The sequence below is a fragment of the Rana temporaria genome, chromosome 4, assembly GCF_905171775.1.
Source record: "Rana temporaria chromosome 4, aRanTem1.1, whole genome shotgun sequence".
Lineage (NCBI taxonomy): Eukaryota > Metazoa > Chordata > Amphibia > Anura > Ranidae > Rana > Rana temporaria.
The window spans coordinates 411,038,309-411,058,322 of NC_053492.1; positions in this window are offsets into that span (position 1 = coordinate 411,038,309).

The following is a 20,014-nucleotide window of genomic DNA, read 5'->3' on the forward strand; positions in this document are numbered from 1 at the left end:
CAGAGAGGCAAGTGCTGTATTCACAAAGCACTTGCCTCCTAAGTTACGGCGGCGTAGCGTAAATGGGGCCGGCGTAAGCGCGCCTAATTCAAATGAGGATGACGGGGCGTGTTTTATGTAAATGATTGGTGACCTGACATGATTGACGTTTTTTACGAACGGCGCATGCGCCGTCCGTGTATATATCCCAGTGTGCATTGCTCCAAAGTACGCCGCAAGGACGTATTGGTTTCGACGTGAGCGTAAATTACGTCCAGCCCCATTCACGGACGACTTACGCAAACAACGTAAAAATTTCAAATTTCGACGCGGGAACGATGGCCATACTTAACATTGACTAGGCCAGCTATTTGTTCGACTAACTTTACGCCGGAAAAAAACGTACGTAAACGACTTTAAAAAAATGCGCCGGGTGCACGTACGTTTCTGAATCGGCGTATCTAGTCATTTGCATATTCTACGCCAAACTCAACGGAAGCGCCACCTAGCGGCCAGCCTAAATATTGCACCCTAAGATACGACGGCATAGGAGACTTACGCCGCTCGTATCTTAGCTTAATTCAGTGTTTCTCAATTCCAGTCCTCAGGCCCCCCCAACAGGTCAGGTTTTCAGGATTACTATTATTTTGCACAGGTGATTTGATCAGTTTCACTGCCTTAGTAATCACCACAGCCTTTTCATCTGAGGGAAATCCTGAAAACCTGACCTGTTGGGGGGGGCCTGAGGACTGGAATTGAGAAACACTGGCTTAATTTAAGTGTATCTGGTTTCCAGAATACACTTACATTTAGGACGGCGTAGATTCAGAGTTACGTCGGCGTATCTACTGATACGCTGGCGTAAAGCTTTCTGAATCCAGCTATTAGTTTACATTTACAGGAAATTGTAGAGGTGACCTAACACTCTGCCCCCCTCCCCCACCCTCCTGGCCTCTGCTGTATGTATTCCCGGGGATCCTTGGCTATCAGAACTCCTGCAGTTGCTCCAGCAGTCTGGAAATGTAAAGTCCCCTCTCTCTTTTCTCTGGCCAGCACAGTAGCTAAGTGGTTAGCATGTCTGCCTAGCAGGACTAGGGTGGACGTTGTTTGTTCACTGGTGCGCAGTCAGGTTGGAAATTGAAAGGGGTCATCCCCAAATTGTTCCCACAAAGTTGGGAGCACAAAATTGTCCAAAATGTCTTGGTATACTGACACCTTAAGAGTTCACTTTACTGGACCTAAGGGGTCAAGCCCAACCTCTAAAAAACAACCCCACACCATATTCACCCTCCACCAAATAATTTGGAGCAGTGCACAAAGCAAGGTTCATAAAGACATGGATGAGAGAGTTTGGGGTGGAGGAACTTGACTGGCCTGCACAGAGTCCTGACCTTAACCCGATAGAACACCTTTGGGATGAATTGGAGCAGAGACTGTGAGCCAGGTCTTCTCTCCAACATCAGTGCCTGACCTCACAAATGCGCTTCTGGAAGAATGGTCAAACATTCCCATAGACACACTCCTAAACCTTGTGGACAGCCTTCCCAGATTTACCAAACCATATAATATGAGGTCAAACCTTAAAGCCCTGTACACACGATCGGTTCATCCAATGAGAACGGTCTGAAGGACCGTTGTCATCAGTTAACCGATGAAGCTGACTGATGGTCCGTCGCACCTACACACCATAGGTTAAAAAAACGATTGTGTCAGAACGCGGTGACGTAAAACACAATGACGTGCTGAAAAAACGAAGTTCAATGCTTCCAAGCATGCGTCGACTTGATTCTGAGCATGCGTGGATTTTAAATTTAAAGCAAGTTGGATTTTTTTTAACCGATGGTTAAATAACCTATGGGGCCCACACACGATCGGTTTTGACCGATGAAAACAGTCCATCAGACCGTTGTCCTCTGGTTAACCTATCGTGTACGAGGCCTAAGAGTTTCAATGTGTATGCAATCAGGCAGGCCCTTGCACTACACTACTATGGGGCTTAAGACTGGGATGCCATTAAAGTTAATGTACGTGTAAAGGCAGGCGTCTCAATGCATTTGGTAATACAGTGTATATATGTATGTGAAGCGCTGCATAGATTGGTGGTGCTATAGATGTACCTGTAATAAATAAACCTGTTATGCTAGAATGGACCAGATGGATTATAAGTGGTCAGTGACATCACATGGACCAGGGTAGGGGAGGCTCCAGTGTTAGGTCAGTTTTTCTGTAAAAGTGAACTAAGGGCCAGGATCTCGTAGATCGGCGTATTTTTGTGCGGGTGTAACGTATCCTATTTACGTTACGCCTCGGCAACTTAGACGGGCAAGTGCTGTATTCTCAAAGCACTTGCTCCATAAGTTGCAGCGGCTGTCGTGGAAGAATTCCCTCGGGCTTTGTACGCAAATCCACACCGCGCCAAAATGTGCACTTCCGACGTCTCAATGCGCACAAAGCACCAAACAATTCCTTCGTGCTTAAAAGCACGTTTGTATCAAGCTCTTTGTACAAGGAATGTGAAGTACTTCATGGCACCAGGAAGAATCAGAAAGACAATGCTGCTTCTAGCTGGAATCTCAAGCTTCTGGGCAGAGCACAGCAAACTCAAAATCTTTTATTCATTGGAGACAAAAGAATAACAAAGCAGGAAGTGATGGCCCCAACAGCCAATCACTTCCCTCAATACAAAATCACATGACAGGAAATGACAAACAGAAAAGGGGAGGGCACTCAAAGAAAGAGGAAGTGCACACACCCCATCTTAGCCAGCATGGAGCCCATTCAGACATCGTTCAAAGTAAAACAATATCTGAATAAAGATCATTCTAATTGTTCATATAGGCTTGAGACAATCTGCGGGGACATTGCTACTGCTGTTGTCAATATACGGTACAAGTACACCGGCAAGGCAGATATCAATGTTCTCTCACACAGATATGTATCCATAAAGGATAACGAAGTCCACAAGAGAGATATAATAGGCTTCTCTCGTTATGCGGACTTCGCTTCTCTGATGTGTATAGTCATTGGAAAGCAAGCAGTCCAGCGCATTGCGCTTGATATCTACAAACCAATAAATGCCCACACACACACAGAGAACACGTTTCAATCCCATAAGAAGGTTTTCATACTGACTGTTTTACTGCTGGTCTTGATTCAACCCAAGTGCGCTCTGCTAGAGCGCTCCTCGATTAAACATCAGACACAGGGAGACAGATGACAATCTATAAAACACACATCCTAGAATAAAATGTCCACATATATAAAATTTTCCACAACACGGCGTAGCGTAAATAGGCCGGCGTAAGCCCGCCTAATTCAAATTTGGAACAGGGGGGCGTGTTTTATGTAAATAACTTGTGACCCGACGTGATTGACGTTTTTCACGAACGGCGCATGCGCTGTCCGTGGAATATCCCAGTGTGCATTGCTCCAAAGTACACCGCAAGGACGTATTGGTTTCGACGTGAACGTAAATGACGTCAAGCCCCATTCACGGACGACTTACACAAACGATGTAAAATATTCAAAATTCGCCTCATATAGCAGGGGTAACTTTACGCCAGGAAAAGCCTAACGTAAACGGCGTATCTGTACTGCGCCGGCCGGGCGTACGTTTGTGAATTTGCGTATCTAGCTGATTTACATATTTCTAGGCGTAAATCAGTGTACACGCCCCTAGCAGCCAGCGTAAATATGCAGTTAAGATCCGACGGCGTAAGAGACTTACGCCAGTCGGATCTAATAGAAATCTATGCGTAACTGATTCTAAGAATCAGGCGCATAGATACGACCGCCCAGACTCAGAGATACGACGGTGTATCTGGAGATACGCCGTCGTATCTCCTTTGAGAATCTGGGCCTCAGCCTTTAATCCTTAAATACAATACATTTAAAGAAGGCTTATCAGCACACAATTCTTGCAATGGCAGCCGTTTGGAGCTACATAGTTACATAGTTAGTCAGGTTGAAAAAAGACACAAGTCCATCTAGTTCAACCATAAAAAATGTATCCAAAAAAAAAAAAATATCGTACAATCCCATATACCCAATTCTATAACCACAGTTGATCCAGAGGAAGGCAAAAAACCCCAGCAGATCCAATTTGCTACAGCAGGCGAAAAAATTCCTTCCTGATCCCATAAGAGGCAATCAGATTTTCCCTGGATAAACTTTACCTATAAATGTACCCAGTTATATTATGTACATTTAGGAAAGTGTCCAGGCCTTTCTTAAAGCACTTTACTGAGCTGGCCAGAACCACCTCTGGAGGGAGTCTATTCCACAATTTCACAGCTCTTACTGTGAAGAAACCTTTCCGTATCTGGAGGTGAAATCTCTTTTCCTCTACCAGGGGTGTCAAACTGAATTTCATTGTGGGCCGTATCAGCATTATGATTGCCCTCAAAAGGGCCGGTTGTATCTGTAAGATTAGATGTCCAGCGCATCCCCTCCCCTTACATTAGATGTCAAGAGCCACCCCACCATCAGAAGTTGAGCCCCCCACTCTCCCTTACATCACAGTGTAACCCCCTTTCCTTATGCTACTGGGAAGAAGCTAGGTGTATTGCTTGAAATCAGAAAGTAAGGGTCAGGAGAAGGACCAGACGAGTGGGCTGGAGCTCTCCTGCAGATGCAGGAGAGGTGCGAGGGCCACATGAAATGGCCTGGAGGATCAGATTCGGCCCGCGGGCCTTGTGTTTGACATCTGTGCTCTAGAGGTAAAGAGTGTCCCGTGTCCTCTGTGTTGACTGTAAAGTGAATAACTCAACGCCAAGTTCACTATATGAACCCCTTATATATTTGAACATGTTAATCATATCCCCCGTATTCTCCTCTTCTCAAGAGTGAATACATTCAGTCCCTCTAATCTTGCCTCTTAGCTGAGCTCATCCATGCCTCTTATCAGTTTGGTTGCTCTTCTCTGCACTTTCTCCAGTTCCCCAATATCCTTTTTGAGAACTTGTGCCCAAAACTGAACTGTATATTGTAGATGAGGTCCTACTAATGATTTGTACAGGGGCAAAATTATCTCTCTCTCTCTGGAGTCCATACCTCTCTTAATAAAGAAAGGACTTTGCTCGCTTGGCATTGGATGTTATTATTGAGCTTATGGTCTATCAAAACCCCCAGATCCTTCTCCACTACGGATTCCCCCAGTTGTACTCCCCCTAGTATGTATGATGCATGCATATTCTTAGCCCCCAGCTCAGTTTCTATTTATGTAGGCACGCACCCAGAACTACATCTCCAAAGAGCCTTTTTCCAACATTCAGTCTTGGGGTAGACTGTTGGCATTCAAGGAAGCAAAATGGTTTTCTGGAAAGGAAATCAATGTATGCAGGTGGAGTGGAAGAAAGAGGGGTAGAATATGGATGTAGTCATGTACTCCAGCAGGCAGCGTTTGTTTAGGATTTCAATGCAGCAAAATTTAAACAGGAAAATAGGAGCATGCTATAAGTCTGGCTGAGCAACAGTTCTTTTCCAGTACTTGCACATAGAATAAATATTTTTGAATAGAATAAAATATTTGTAAAGTTACATGTACTACTGGCATGTATTTTTTTTCTTGGGGGGGGGGGGCTGCAATTAACATTAGATGTCTGCAATATGATATATAGAGAATTCAGTGCAACACAAAAAAGCAAAGAAACAAAGCTGAGCATAAATATAATGAATAAGAGATGATGACTGTAGTCACAGGGATGCCTATGGCACATGTGAAAATAGGTCACAATTAACATTATTAATGCCAATACTACATTGGTCTAATAGATTTTTTTCATGCTTTTTGTTTCCATTTGTCTGCATTAAATGATGATTTGGATTGTGACCTCTGGTGCCCACTGACTTAATGTAGATTTATTGACCAATATGGATTCATTACAGGAAAATACGCCAAAAGATAGAGCCATCACTAGCATGAAGATGGAGGGGTTATGTGTTTGTGTTGCCCATATGAAACCTATAAATCACAGAATGAGAACCTCACGTCTTTTCAAGTGGATCATTTGCCTTCAGATATGCTAATAAATAATATTACAGTTATGGTCATATAATGCTGCATGTAGTCTAAGGGCTCTATAATACATACAGCGGAAAACACGTCGCAAATAGTCAATGCTTTCGACGTGAACGTAATTTACGCAAAGCCCTATTCGTGAACGACTTACGCAAACAACGTAAAATTTTCAAAATTCGACGCGGGAACGACGTCCATACTTAACATTGGCTATGCCTCATATAGCAGGAGTAACGTTACACCGGAAAAAGCCTTACGCAAACGACGTAAAAATATCCACTAGGCGCACGTACGTTTCTGAATCGGCGTATCCAGCTCATTTGCATATTCTACGCTGAAATCGACGGCAGCGCCACCTAGCGGCCAGCGTTAGGCTCCATTCACATCTAGGCGTTTTTACGCCCGACGCCCGACACTATTGCAGCCTGAAATACGCTGGAGGGGTGATTTAACATTGTCGGCTATGGAGATGGTTTACATCTCCACGCCGAACGCCGAAACGCCGTACGCCTGAAGCTCAAAACAAGTCCCGGACCCTTTTCTTCAGGCGGCTTTGGCATTCGGCATAGCCGACAATGTTTAATCACCCCTCCGGCGTATTTTAGGCTAAAAAACTACGCGTTTTGTAGCGGCAAATCGCATGATCAAAACGCCGCAATTTGTCGCGGCAAATCGCGGTACAATACGCCGCGTTCAGGTGTGAATGCAGCCTAAATATGCAACTGAGATGCGACGGCGTAAGAGACTTACGCCAGTCGGATCTTAGCCTAATTTCGGCGTATCTTGCTTTCTGAATACAGAAAGAAGATACGCCGGCGCAGCTTTGAATTTACGCAGCGTATCTATAGATACGCCGGCTTAAATTCTTGCTGAATCTAGCCCACCCAAAGTTCACTATGCTGGATCGTTTCCTAACCTGCCACAACCTTTCTAAAAATGTTCTCAGTACAACCCTTAAAGTGGTAACAAACCCAAAAGCAAACTATATTGCCTTAGCAATTTTTAGATGTAATGGCTGCATTTGTTTTCATTTTTGAGCTTTCTTTCCCTTCTTTTTCTCTTCTTTTCATCTGGTGATCTTGCCAGTAAGCCTGTTGTTTTTCAAAAGAACATGCTCTCCTGCAAATGTATTGGTTTACAGAGATAAGACAAACCATTTACCACTCTCAGGGGAGCTTGCAATGATCAGCGTTTATTTAACCATTTCAGCCCCAGAAGGTTTTACCCCCTTCATGACCCCCCACCGCAGACTAGACCCCTCACTTTGCGGGAGAGGAGCCCAGCATGATAGGGAGCTAACTCCTGGCAGACAGACAGATCTGCAGGAAGATACAAACTCTGGGGGATCACAGGTACCTATAAGAAGTCTTTTTTAAAAGGGGAGAAAGGAAACAAGGGGAACAAAATGCAAAATAGCTAATTAATGTGGCAAATGAAGATGAAAAAGTAAAGAGAAAAAAAAAATTACTGGCCTGGGGAAGCCGTAGCTGATCCTTCTGCGACTCGCATGTCATTCATCAATATATACTCTTAGCAGTTTGCGTTCCTGTGAGGAAACTCTGCGAGACGACCCCAAAAGATCCACAGAGGGGTTCCCAGTCTTATTAGTGCTTTGAGTGGCCCAAGAACAGGGACTACGCACGGGAAAGGCTAAACCCGGCGGACGCTGCCGACTGCAGAGTTATGGACATACTGCTACTCTTCACCAGCACAAGAAGGTATGAGGAAAAAAAGGAGAATGTTGGGGGAGGGACTATGCCTTTAATTTATGCTATTCACTAGTCCTGAAGGAGGAGTCGAGGTGGAGCTCTATCAAAGGTATGCTGCCATGGAGGCACCAGGAAAGCAACTTTTATATCACTTTATCATGCTACTTCATTGCACTAATGATTGTCACCTTCACTGTTTCTCTTGAAAAACAGTGTAATTATTTTTTTCTATTTATACTGTATTTTAGATATTCATGTATCCTGGTGTCAGAGAGTGCTATTTGCATAATATAGACGTATCCCTTATTGTTTGTTGCATGAGCACGTAGCACAGGTTTTATTTTTTTTTGTGTGTGTCCATCTACACACATAGCACGGCTCGGCCCTGCCCCCATGATCCCTTTTTACAGGATCTAACTGGCGGAAGCAAAAGTCAATGACTCCTGCTGCTCTCAATCTGTCCTGTGGTAAAAAAAAGAGGGAGCAATGCCATTGCAGATGGGACAGTGCTGGATCGAAAGAGGAGCCAGGTAAGTGTTAGGGAGGGTGGGAAAGGAACAGATAGTAGGATATTTTTTTACCTTAATGCATGGAATGCATTAACGTAAGTAATGATTTGACTTTATAACCACTTTAGGCACCATTTTTCTAGCTGATCTATGTAAATTTAACCCAAAACGCTTTTAACCCCTCTCCTTCCCTTGGGGAAACTGTATAACAAGTATAGATAAGTAAGCAGTGAGCACACAGAGTGATATAAACATGACATGCCTTTTAGAAAAACTCACTGATTGAATCGAGAATTATTTGTGCGCATTATCTCCATGCAATGTCAGTGTAATTGGTCTGCTTCCCAGAGTGTGTCCCCGAGCTATTTATTTCTTCATTTCAACATAAAACTATATAGAAATTTCCATTCATTATACTCTGGAGCTTCTTCAAGGACATTTAAGAAATATTTTCATAAGTCATTTTACAAATCCGTCTTTAAAGGAACAAACAACTTGAATACATTTGGTTTCAAGGTTAGCAATAGTTAGTAGAACCCCATCAGCTGGAGATCGGCTGTCTATCACTTCAATAAATGTTGGGGACCTCATAGCAGATTCTTTATGGAACCCTTGGATAGCAGCTCAAATAAGAACTATGTTTATTTCTGCAAGCTTCTTCACAACTACAGGACACAGCAGTGATAAAGGGGCCAGGGGAAGGAATCACATAGCACCGAGGGGAACACAGGCATCTGAAAGATGTGAAGAAACTTGGAGTTTCTTAGCAACAGCACACCTATTCTAGATTTGGGTGCTGTGACAAGTAAGCCCCCTCTTGTACATGATCTTTTTCTTTTAAATGTTTATTTCTGTGTTAGAGTCTCATTTAAACACACCTGTGTATTTTTTTCGTAATAATCTGAATCTCCAACAGCATAAATCTAACTTTTCTTCACTAATCCACTCCTGTGTTCAAAGCTGGGAGCCAAATGAAAAATGTCTGACCCTTTCAAGCTCATCAGTGACTTTACGGACCTTGTTGTGTGCGTTGGTGCGAAGTCATACTGGAACAGGAAGGGGCGATCCCCAAACTGTTCCCACAAAGTTGGGAGTGTGAAATTGTCCAAAATGTCTTGGTATACTGACACCTTAAGAGTTCCCTTCACTGGAACTAAGTGGCAAAGACCAATCCCTGAAAAACAACCCTACTGTACACCATAATACATCCTCCACCAAATGATTTGGAGCAGTGCACAAAGTAAGATCCATATAGGCATGGATGAGTGAGTTTGGGGTGGAGAAACTTGGCTGGCCTGCACAGAGTTCTGACCACAACCAGATAGAACACATTTGGGATGAATTAGAGCAGAGACTGGCATTCTCGTCCAACAACAGTGCCCGATCTCACAAATGCGCTATTGTGCGTTATGGGGCAAATAATAATAATAATTTTATATTTACTGGCATACATATGAAAAGTCCAATAGGCCTCAAATTTGAGGTGAAGCATTGTCAAGAAGAAAAAAAAAATGTTTGACAAGCGTCCAAGACATGAACAATTGGATTAGTTATCTGTAACATTTTACAACTCCTGTGTTCAAGCCGAGAGTTTGGAACAATGACGGTTCTCGTCACAGGACAAATAAATGTTGTCCCAGCTTTAATAGACCAACAAGAAAATGTTAGTTAACTAAGCATTTATCACAGGGAAACAAGCCTTATCTAAGAAGAACCATTGTGTTAAAGTGAGGAACTGTTTAAACAAGCTGTGTCATTTTAAAGATCCTTGAATGCTGGCTAAAGCCCATACGAACACATAGTGGAAGAAATGTGAAATTATACAAGTCAGAAATATGTTAAAATATCTAAATGTTATTGTAAGACATTGTAAGAAATTTTATTTTCTCATATATTTCAAAGAGCTAACCATATTATGAAAGATATCAAATTGTGATTATAAAAATATAAATTAACCTGTAACACATATTCATCAAACACAGATCAAAATGATTCATGTATCCACATTAATAATTAGGGATAACCTATGCATATTTAGAAAAACTGTTTTTAAAAGATATACGTTTATAGAGGAATATAGAAGCATGTTATGTGGGATACAAAAGTATACTAATTGTATTTTATGAAATATACAGTTACCAGATTGTGTGTGTATATATATATATATATATATATATATATATATATATATAGATATAAATATAAATATATATATATATATATATATATATATATGTAGATAGTCGGCCCAATAATATAAATATAAATGTACAGTTAATCTCACAATAAAGGTGAGACACCTAGTGGTCGAAAGTGATATCACTTGAGTTCCTCAAAGCCCAGGGAACAGTTAATCATTAAGTTGTCAGCCAATAGAAACCAGACACGTCTTGACCGGAACTCCCATATGGGCCACGAACCTATGAATTAAAGACACGTATCGGATGGGCAGAACTTAGTATAACTTTATAGTCTTATTGTCCTGACAGAGATAAAAGGGGAGATGAATAGGGCATTAAAAAGGCACAATGAGATCACCCCATGAGAGGAGGAATGAAGCAATGACTGAAGTATGACTGGAGGTATGACTAAGGACTGACTCCGATGGGGAGGGCCATACTAGCACAATGCATGAGGACATATTCTTATCCCATGAAGATCCATAGAAAGACTGCAGCCATTTAGCTCTGGTCACTTGCCAGTAGGAAATAGTCATTTTGGAATCGGTAATTATGCCATTTTGATTTTATCGTGAATCTATTGTTGTTCCCTAAAAATTTTGAAATTTTGAAGTATTGAATATCCTGTAGTTATGGTTTGTTCTCATAATCAATAATTGGTAAATTTTTCCTTAAAGAGTACAACTTTTATTATATATATATTTTTTTACATAGTTCTAATTTTATTGACAAAACAAACGTCCAATATATTTCACATTGTTAACAACTTACTTGCCTGCAGTATAGTAACGGTTGGACATGTGAAATAGACGCTTTTTGTTTCATTGTCATTTACATAAAGTTATCGTAACCATAATGAGAACCTACCATTGCACAAATGTCAGGTGTACCGTATGCCCATTTTGGGGGTATTTTATTGATTTTCAAGTCGTTCATGTAACGCAATTGGCATTTTAATTTCATGTAAATATTCATATTTTGTCTACCAATAAATTAGCTATTTTGTATGATAATAAGTCTCTGTGAATAAGTTTCATATTATAGACTATGTCATATAGATTGACTTGTATTCAGAAATATCTTCATTAGTAAAGAATTCAAAATAAATTACTGTGCGGGTAAAAATGACCTTAAAAAAGCACAACATCGCTTCTAAAAGAATGGTCAAATATTCCCATAAACACACTCCTAAACCTTGTAGACAACCTTCCCTGAAGAGTTGAAGCTGTTATAGCTGCAAAGGGTGGGCCAACTCAATATTAAACCCTATGGACTAAGACTGGTGTAGCACTACCCCCGAAGGAGCTGCTGGTTTGTTTTGGGTGGCATGTTACCTCATGTTTCTCCGCCCTCTAGGGTACTTGGTGAGAGTAGTAAATGAAAAGTATTTTCTGTGCTTTTATTACCCAGCCGGGTAAAAACAGTAGAACTTGGTGAAGAGTAAAGAGATAGTAGAAATGAAGAATAACAGATCCAGGTGTATGTAAATGGGAAACAGTCCTGCTTCCAATGACAAACTTCTGTCTCACCACTCTAGCCGGAGTGGATGTAGCGCACCTGGACAGGCCTCTCTCACAAGCCTGGCAACCAGAATGTCACTCAAACTGGGGTTAAGTCTCTGCCACAGACCCTCCCAATGGCTGAACAAAATGGAGATAATAGTGGTCCAGAATCCTCCTTGACAGATTCGACACCCGGATCTCCTTCAGGTAGTTTTGGTTTGGGTACTGGTTTGGACACCCGGTTACCCTGGTCCCCGGTGGATGGTCAGGACCCTCTTGGAACACCAGCCTCTCTTGGTACTCCTCAGGTAGACTCTCCACCGAACAGCCTCCTCTCACAGGAACAAACAGCTCAGGACCTCATCAGATTAGGGACCCAGTCGCATCACTGGGCCCCAGCCACACGGGATGAAGACCCAAGAAAATGGCATCTGCCTCATAAATACCACTCCCCAGCATGCACAGCGAGAAAAACCCCTCCTGATAGGCTGCTGGGAAAAATATCCAAATCCTTGACTCCACTGCTGCCACCTGTCGGCCTGGGGTGTGACCCGCACCCCAGAAACAACAGAATGAACCCACAGCACAGCCAAAGCTGAGGCTCAAATTTAAACAGATTAACCTGGTCAGAGTCACTTAACTCTCTGACCCCCCTAAATTTACACTAGCACCGGTTCTGAAAAGTAACCAGGCACTACACTGGGATGCCATTAAAGTTCATGTTCATGTAAAGGCAGGTGTCCCAATACTTTTTTGTAATATATATATATATATATATATATATATATATATATATATAAAAAATTGTTGATTAATGTAACTTAGCACTGCCTTGTTTGAATTTATGCTGCTCCCAATTTTACATCCATGTAGATGTGGGTGTGTGCATGCATGGGCCCAACCACAGACAGCTTGAGTTTGGGGACATACACCCACATGGATGTGAAATTGGGAGCATCTGCTGTGTGCTTAGGGCCGTTGCTTGCCAATTGACTTGAATAAGACTGCCTGCACACAACACCTGTGCATCCTGTGCAGGCAAAACACGACCCTCACATGAGTGTACACCTTAGGATGTCCATGTAAACAAGGCCTTACACTGGACTTTTCTTCAGTGCATGGAGCGGTGAGTATGAGCAGGGCCGCTGATAAGCCAGTACAACTGGCCCTGTTGTAGGGGGCCCGGGCCCACAGGGTCCCAGATGACAACTCCCCTTTTTTTTATTTATTTTTTATAAAAAACATATATATTTTTTTAATATATTTTTATTTTTATTAAAGGGCCATTTTTTTTTTTAGAGGTCCAGGGGTCCCCAGGGCCCCGGATGGCAACCCCCCTTTTTTTTATTTATTTTTTATAAAAAAAATATATTATTTATAATATATATATATTTTTATTTTTTATTAAAGGGACAATTTTTTTTTCTTAGGGGTACGGGGGTCCCCAGGGGCCCGGAGATCCCCAGGGCCCGGGATGAAAACACCCCTTTTTTTATAAAAAATAAATACATTTTTATATATTTTTTTATTTTTACATATATATATATTATTAAAGGTCCCCAGGGTCCCGGATGGCAAGGGGCAGGACCCGATCGCCTCCGCCTCTCCTGCCGCCGATAACGGTGATCTCACGGCAAATCCACCGCGGAGACTACCGTTATCATTTACAGGACCGCTCAAAGAAAAGATGGATATCTCGGTTGTGGCAGCAGCTGCTGCCGTTACCGAGATATCCATCTTTAAAGTACCAACGTACAGTATATGTACATGAGCGGTTAAAGGGTCACTAAAGGAAAACATTTTTTTTGCTGAAATGACTGTTTACAGGGCATAGAGACATAAAAATTAACTGATTAAAATAGATTAAATTCAATCATATAATGTACCTGCAGTTTCACTTTCGTTTTTAAACTGATTTCATGTTTCTGTGAAGTAAAGAGACCCACAGAACAAAAACAAACAAATCCAGGGCAGTGTTTTGTTTTTTAAAATTAATCTGATTGGTTCTTAGGAGTTTTAGACACACAGCTTGGACCACAGTGAAAAGCTGCCATGCAATTTTTCATAAGGAGCCAGACAAGCAGGAAGTGTGGAGATCAGAGCAGAATTACAGCAACTTCAAAGCAAAAACGAACAATGAGGACATGAAACCAGGACTGCAGTAAGGTAAATGAAGCTATTTAGCTTAAAAAATATTTTCCTTTAGTGATCCTTTAAAATAGACGTATTATGAGAGAAATAGACTGAGTGCCATTCTTGCCCCCCTTCTGAAAATACCATTTGTATGGCTGATATGTCGACCCTCTGGCTTTAATACATTGAATCATTTATCTAAAAGCATGTAGATCAGGAAGGGCAGAGGAAAGTCAGAATGCCTTATCTGCATGCTTATTGTAGTTCTCTAGCCTAATGTTTTTTTTGCTATCCCCCTCTTCTGAAAATGCTAGTTGTCTGACTTTCATACTGATCCTCCTGCTTCAAGACTTTGGGTTGAGAGGATCATAATAAGTATGCAGATGAGGAATTCAGACTTCTGATCTACATTAGGGTTGCCACCTTTTCTTCAAGCCAAACCTGCACACTTTTGCGGCACAGGGCAATCTTTTTTTTGCAGTAAACACTATGGTTATAAAATACCTGGGACACATTTGGGTGCCCCAAAGAGAGTAGTAATGTAGCGCACAGAGCGTGCCAGTGGGTGTGGGTTGCTCTTGCTGATATCATCACCCCACCCTTCAGTGATGCCAAACCTTCCCCCAAACAGCCACCCGCAGTGGCACTCAATTTGTGTATGACTATCTTGGTTACTTGGAGAACCACAGCCCGGTCTAAATGTGTCCGGGTTTAAGGTGAACGGAAACCCGGACACATGATCAAAACCCGAACTGTTCGGGTGAATCCTGGACAGGTACAACCCTAATCGACATGCTTCTGAGTCAGCATAACAGCAAGGCAACTAGCATTTTCAGAAGACAAGGACTAGGAGCCTTAGTAGTTTTCTCATGACTAGTGTACTTTAATACAAGCTAGTTAATTTTATGATGTACAGAAAATGATGTGTTTTATTACACCGGTGACATATTTTCATTATTTTCACTGTTGTTCTTTAGGAAAGCTATCTCCAAACGAAGACAGAAGTGATTTCCATCCATGTTTTATGTATTCAAATTTGTATTTTGCTGCTAGGCACAGTATAATGTAAATGAACGAAAAGCTGGTGATAAAACTATGTGCCAGCAGTGTAAACAAGTTAAGTCCTTTTCAACATAACAAAGTGCGTATGCGTCACTCAAGCAATTGCTAAATTGCAGCCTTTTATTTACAGATAAAGCTATCGTTTACTAGCCAAAAACAGCTGGTTGAGGCGTATTATAATGCAGATTGTACTTAAACCAATCAGAAAGCAGATGGCTCATAAAATGAGAATAAAACCGAAGGGAAATATAAATTCACTTGGTAAAAATATATGAACAAAAAATACAAGAAAAACAGATTCCTCCTAAGACTTGATATACAATTAATATGTCATATCTTGCTGTATCAAAAGAAACTATTGTGGTACAAACAGCGATTTACTGCCTAATCTTCTTTTCTATGAAATAGAGTAATATTTATGGAAACACAGAAATATTGCAAGAGCAAGCAAAGTTTTTGTTTTTGAAATCATAAATGGTGATTTATGATGTGTCTTTCATTGGGTTTTTTATAGAAGTTGACAGTAAAAATCTAAATGGACCCATCCATTGGGTCCTTTATAGAAGTTGTCAGTAAAAATCCAATTGTTTTGACATGCTATGACTGTAGAAATGACTCAAATAATGCTTTTGTTTTGTTTTTTTATATAAAATAATACAAAAATTGGCAGAAGATAATTCAGATATTTCCACATTTGTTATTTTACATGTTGGTGTTGCAAGGTTGGGAGTACAGCATAGACAAGAACCTTCATAGCCCCAATGCAAGGAACCTTGAAGGACCCCTGACCCCTGGCTGGGGCCCTTCCGTCCGAGTCCAGTGGCGGAACACCAGGGCCCGTCGAAAGTGTGACCTTTTCCACCCTGGTAGTTCCGCCACTGGTTTCAGTAATTTTTTTTGTTGTTTTATTTTTTTATTATGTTTTACAATTTGTCTTTAGGAACCCTGTTTGGGAGCTTTCATGAAATATAAGGGGTCTAAACAGACATCATCCTTCTTCGCCATTCTACCATCTGTGCTCCCAGCTTTGCTTTGAGTTTCCTCCATCGCAGCCGACTTTTCACACAGCGATCACGATGCTATCCCACAATGGAGTATAAGGACTGGATCGTCTGCCGATGAACCCCTTCCCTTGCTGGGATAATACTTTGATGTGCCTATTTTTACTTCTCAAATGTGAGTTGCCAATTTAAAGTGCTATGTAAGTTGTCATAATTCTACACCCAGAGGCGTCTCTCTCCTTTTCTCTTGGATAATGATAATGACCCATGTTGGGTTTTACTGCTATTCTTGGCTCAGTTAGACTACTTTCACACTGAGGCGCTTTACAGGCGATATAGCGCTAAAAATACACCCCTCCTAAAGCGCCCCTGTCTATTGAAATCAATGGGCAGCACCACAGTAGCGTTGCTTTGCAGGTGCTTTTAACCATTTTTTCGGCTGTTAGCGGGGGTTAAAAGCGCCCCACTAGTGCCTGAAAAGCGATGCAAAAACGAGGGTAAAGCGCCGCTAAAAACAGCGGCGCTTTACCGCCGACGCACACCCACCCCAGTGTGAAAGTTCTCTTAGAGAGAATATGGTTTAAGATTGTAGCTCATTTTCTGTCTGATGTGTTTTTTTGTGATATTATGTAAGGGGAAATTTCCATAAAAACTCAACAGGAGTTCTATTTCTTACCCAAAAAAAGCTTTGTCTGGACATACAGAATAATGTACCTCTGCATAAGCTGTTTTTTTTTTTCAATTTGCTTTAAAGCGGAGGTTCACCCACAATCTGAACTTCATGTCACTAGTAACTGCAGCCTTAGCACATGTATAAGCAATGTGTTTTTTTTCTGGAGTTCAATGATTACTGTGATTCAGTTGATTTTATCTCTCTTCCGGGTATTGTTTCCCCACGGGAGTGGGCATGTCCCTCCTTTTCCCCAGACGGCCCAGTGTGTCATGTGAGCTGAGCGCAATGTCTCCTGGGAGTTATGTGTCGAGACTCCCAGGAGATGATCATCGGATCATCGCATCCAGGAAGTCTTTGCTTGTGGGCTTCACAATGCCCACAAGCAAGATGGAGAACGCCTGAATGTGATTTTAAAACGTCTTTTATAGGACAGAAAACGAAGCAATACGATTTGAATTGGCTAGCAAGTGAGTGTGAATTTGTGATATGTTTTACTATGCATTAAACCTAACAGTTAAAAATCATTAAACCGCGGAACCTCCGCTTTAAATTTTGCAAAATCAACTGTAGTACGTTCTTAGATAAATTTTATATAGAGCAATCACTAGTGTTGGGTAAAAATCTCAGCACCTACATCCCTAAAGAAAATGTGTAAAAATAAACAATGTGGGGAAGTGCGTGGGACTTTAAGCGTGCTTAAGCATAATATTTTAAATAGAGAAACGTTTTTTTCTAAAAATTATGATAGTAGTACGTTCTTAGTAAACTTAGTAAACTGTCACCTGAATGCAAAGCTGGAACCTACAGGTGCATGTTGTTTTTTTTTAGGCTTATTCTTGGGAACCCATATGCTCTTTTATGAAAACACTGACCACGGCTAGAAAGGTCAAGCTCTGGCTTTCCCTTGTTTTTTGTGACTTCTCATTGGTATTCTTGACCAAAAGCAAAGTGAGTCAAAAAAGGTTCAAGAGAAACTTGAAAAAGCGAACTGGAAAAAGTATGAGACGGTAACCTTGCTTTTGCATCATGGTGGCTGTTTACCAATAGTGCAGACACTACAAATGAAGTTCGATGAGTATAGATAATATATAGTATACCAGTTTAGAATATACTATAATCGTTTTACAAATTTGATTTTCACCTCCAACAATCCAAATCTTTTGTTTTTCTGTGCATTTTTCCTAATTTTCATGCATTATTTTCCTAATGGCTATATATTCCCATTACCACTTAGCTGGCTACACAGTAATGGGAAGCACTCTGCATCTTAAAACAGCATTAAACCTCTTGTGAAGAAAAAAAAAAAACTCTTGCTTCTGTAATCTTCCGGCACGAAAACTGTAATGTTGTGTAAAATACAGTATAAACCATCCAAGATTATTATTTTCATATGTCTTAAAGATAACGCACTAAAGATAAAAAGTCCATTTCAGCAATCCTTGCTTTGAAGGTGCAGTAAAATATGGCGCTATCACAACATTCGCAGCTTATAACTCTGTAAATCTGTCTTTCCAGCACAACACTTTATGATTATATAACTCCGGTATTTTACATAAAAATTGTAATGCCCAAAAAGTAAATTATGTATTCCGCACCTGCATTCCCCAGAGAGATTTACATGCGCTGTATAAATGATTTTACACTGCTTAAGCAATACCAATCATAAGTTATGTGCGGAAACATTAAAATCCCCTGCTCATAACAATAGTTTACCATGAAAGCAATGTATTTTGTACAGCAGTGTAATTACAACATACATCAATAGTGCTATAACTAGATGCACTGGGTTTTTTGTGCTTCATACACTTTTAATGACTTGCTCTGCTTAGAATACGGCATTTAAATTAAAAAATTAAAAATTTAGAAGTGGATTGCATCTTTTCCTCCCGAGATAGGACAGTATTAATCCCCTGCGGGATCATTTGTAAGTAAATACTGAGCCGATACTAGCCGGATAATGTGCCTTTAGTTAATTGCGCTATTACAAATATTTTGAGCCCGGGTCTCATAATGTCACATGGCAGGATTAAATATTTATGAGGTCCTTTATTTTAACAATTCCCCTCTTTGTTTTACTGTGTCTGCCACTACTTAACGTTTTACTCAGATGTCTAGCGGGCAAAGCCTATGCATCGATAATGTGCTTGTCTCTCATAGTGATATAAGGCTGGGGTGTTCTGAGCTGCCTGGAAACATACCGCACTTACCGCTTGTTTGTCTGTAATATGGGCACCGTGGGAAATATGGGGGTGTTGGTAGATATGTAGTACATCTTATATATACAAATCAATCTCTCACGTTATAAATATGTAAGTGGATCCAAATTCAAGAACAAAATTGAATTCATTGCAGCTTACCAGTCCTTAGATGTTATGCCTTGTACACACGATCAGGCTTTTGCCCAGCCAAAAGCACATCAGAATTCCAACGGAATTCCATCGGAGTAAAATAGAACATGTTCTATATTTAAACTGCGATGGGATTCATCGGAATTTCCGATGGAATTTCTCCGATGCAGCATACACGCGGTCGGAATTTCCTATGGAAAAAGTCAGTTTGACTTTTTCAATCGGGAATTCCAATCGTGTGTACGGGGCTTTAGGGTTGAATTTGTTTTATTTCATTTTTTTCATGCTTTTTCCTTTATTCTCATCCTGTGATTCACACTTCCTGTCCTAATGTAACAACACTCACAGAACTGTATCTTTCCTTATTTCAAGCCAGTTAGCAAGCAAATGTGCTGCAAGTTTGAAAATGACTTGCTAAGCTATTGCTAGACTTGCCAGGCTTCACAAGTTTGTTGCACAATTGCAGCAAGTCCGCATTGCATGACTCCAGATCAAATTTCATTGCAAACATTCTGCAAGTCTACTGCAAGTTCTGGTTCAGTTATGTTGTGCAATAGTCATCCCACCACAGGGGTCACTGTGGCTGAATTGTCATGCTGTAGACTTGTAGAGCTCTTGCTTTACACTCACCACTGCAACTTTGCTCTTCCTAGAGACTTTCCATGCAAATTTGCTACAAATTGGAAAAGTATCAACTAGAACTTGTGCTTCAGGTGCTCTGCAAGTGTACAACCTGCCAGAAAAAATGTGCAGCAAATTAACACTGCCACAAATTTGTGGCAAGTTACCCTTGCTATCTAGGAATAATACAGAGAGAGTTGTTTTGTAGACATGTGCACACTGAAATATTTCGTTTTGGAATTTAGTTTTCGTCCGAAAAATACATTTATTTAGTGACT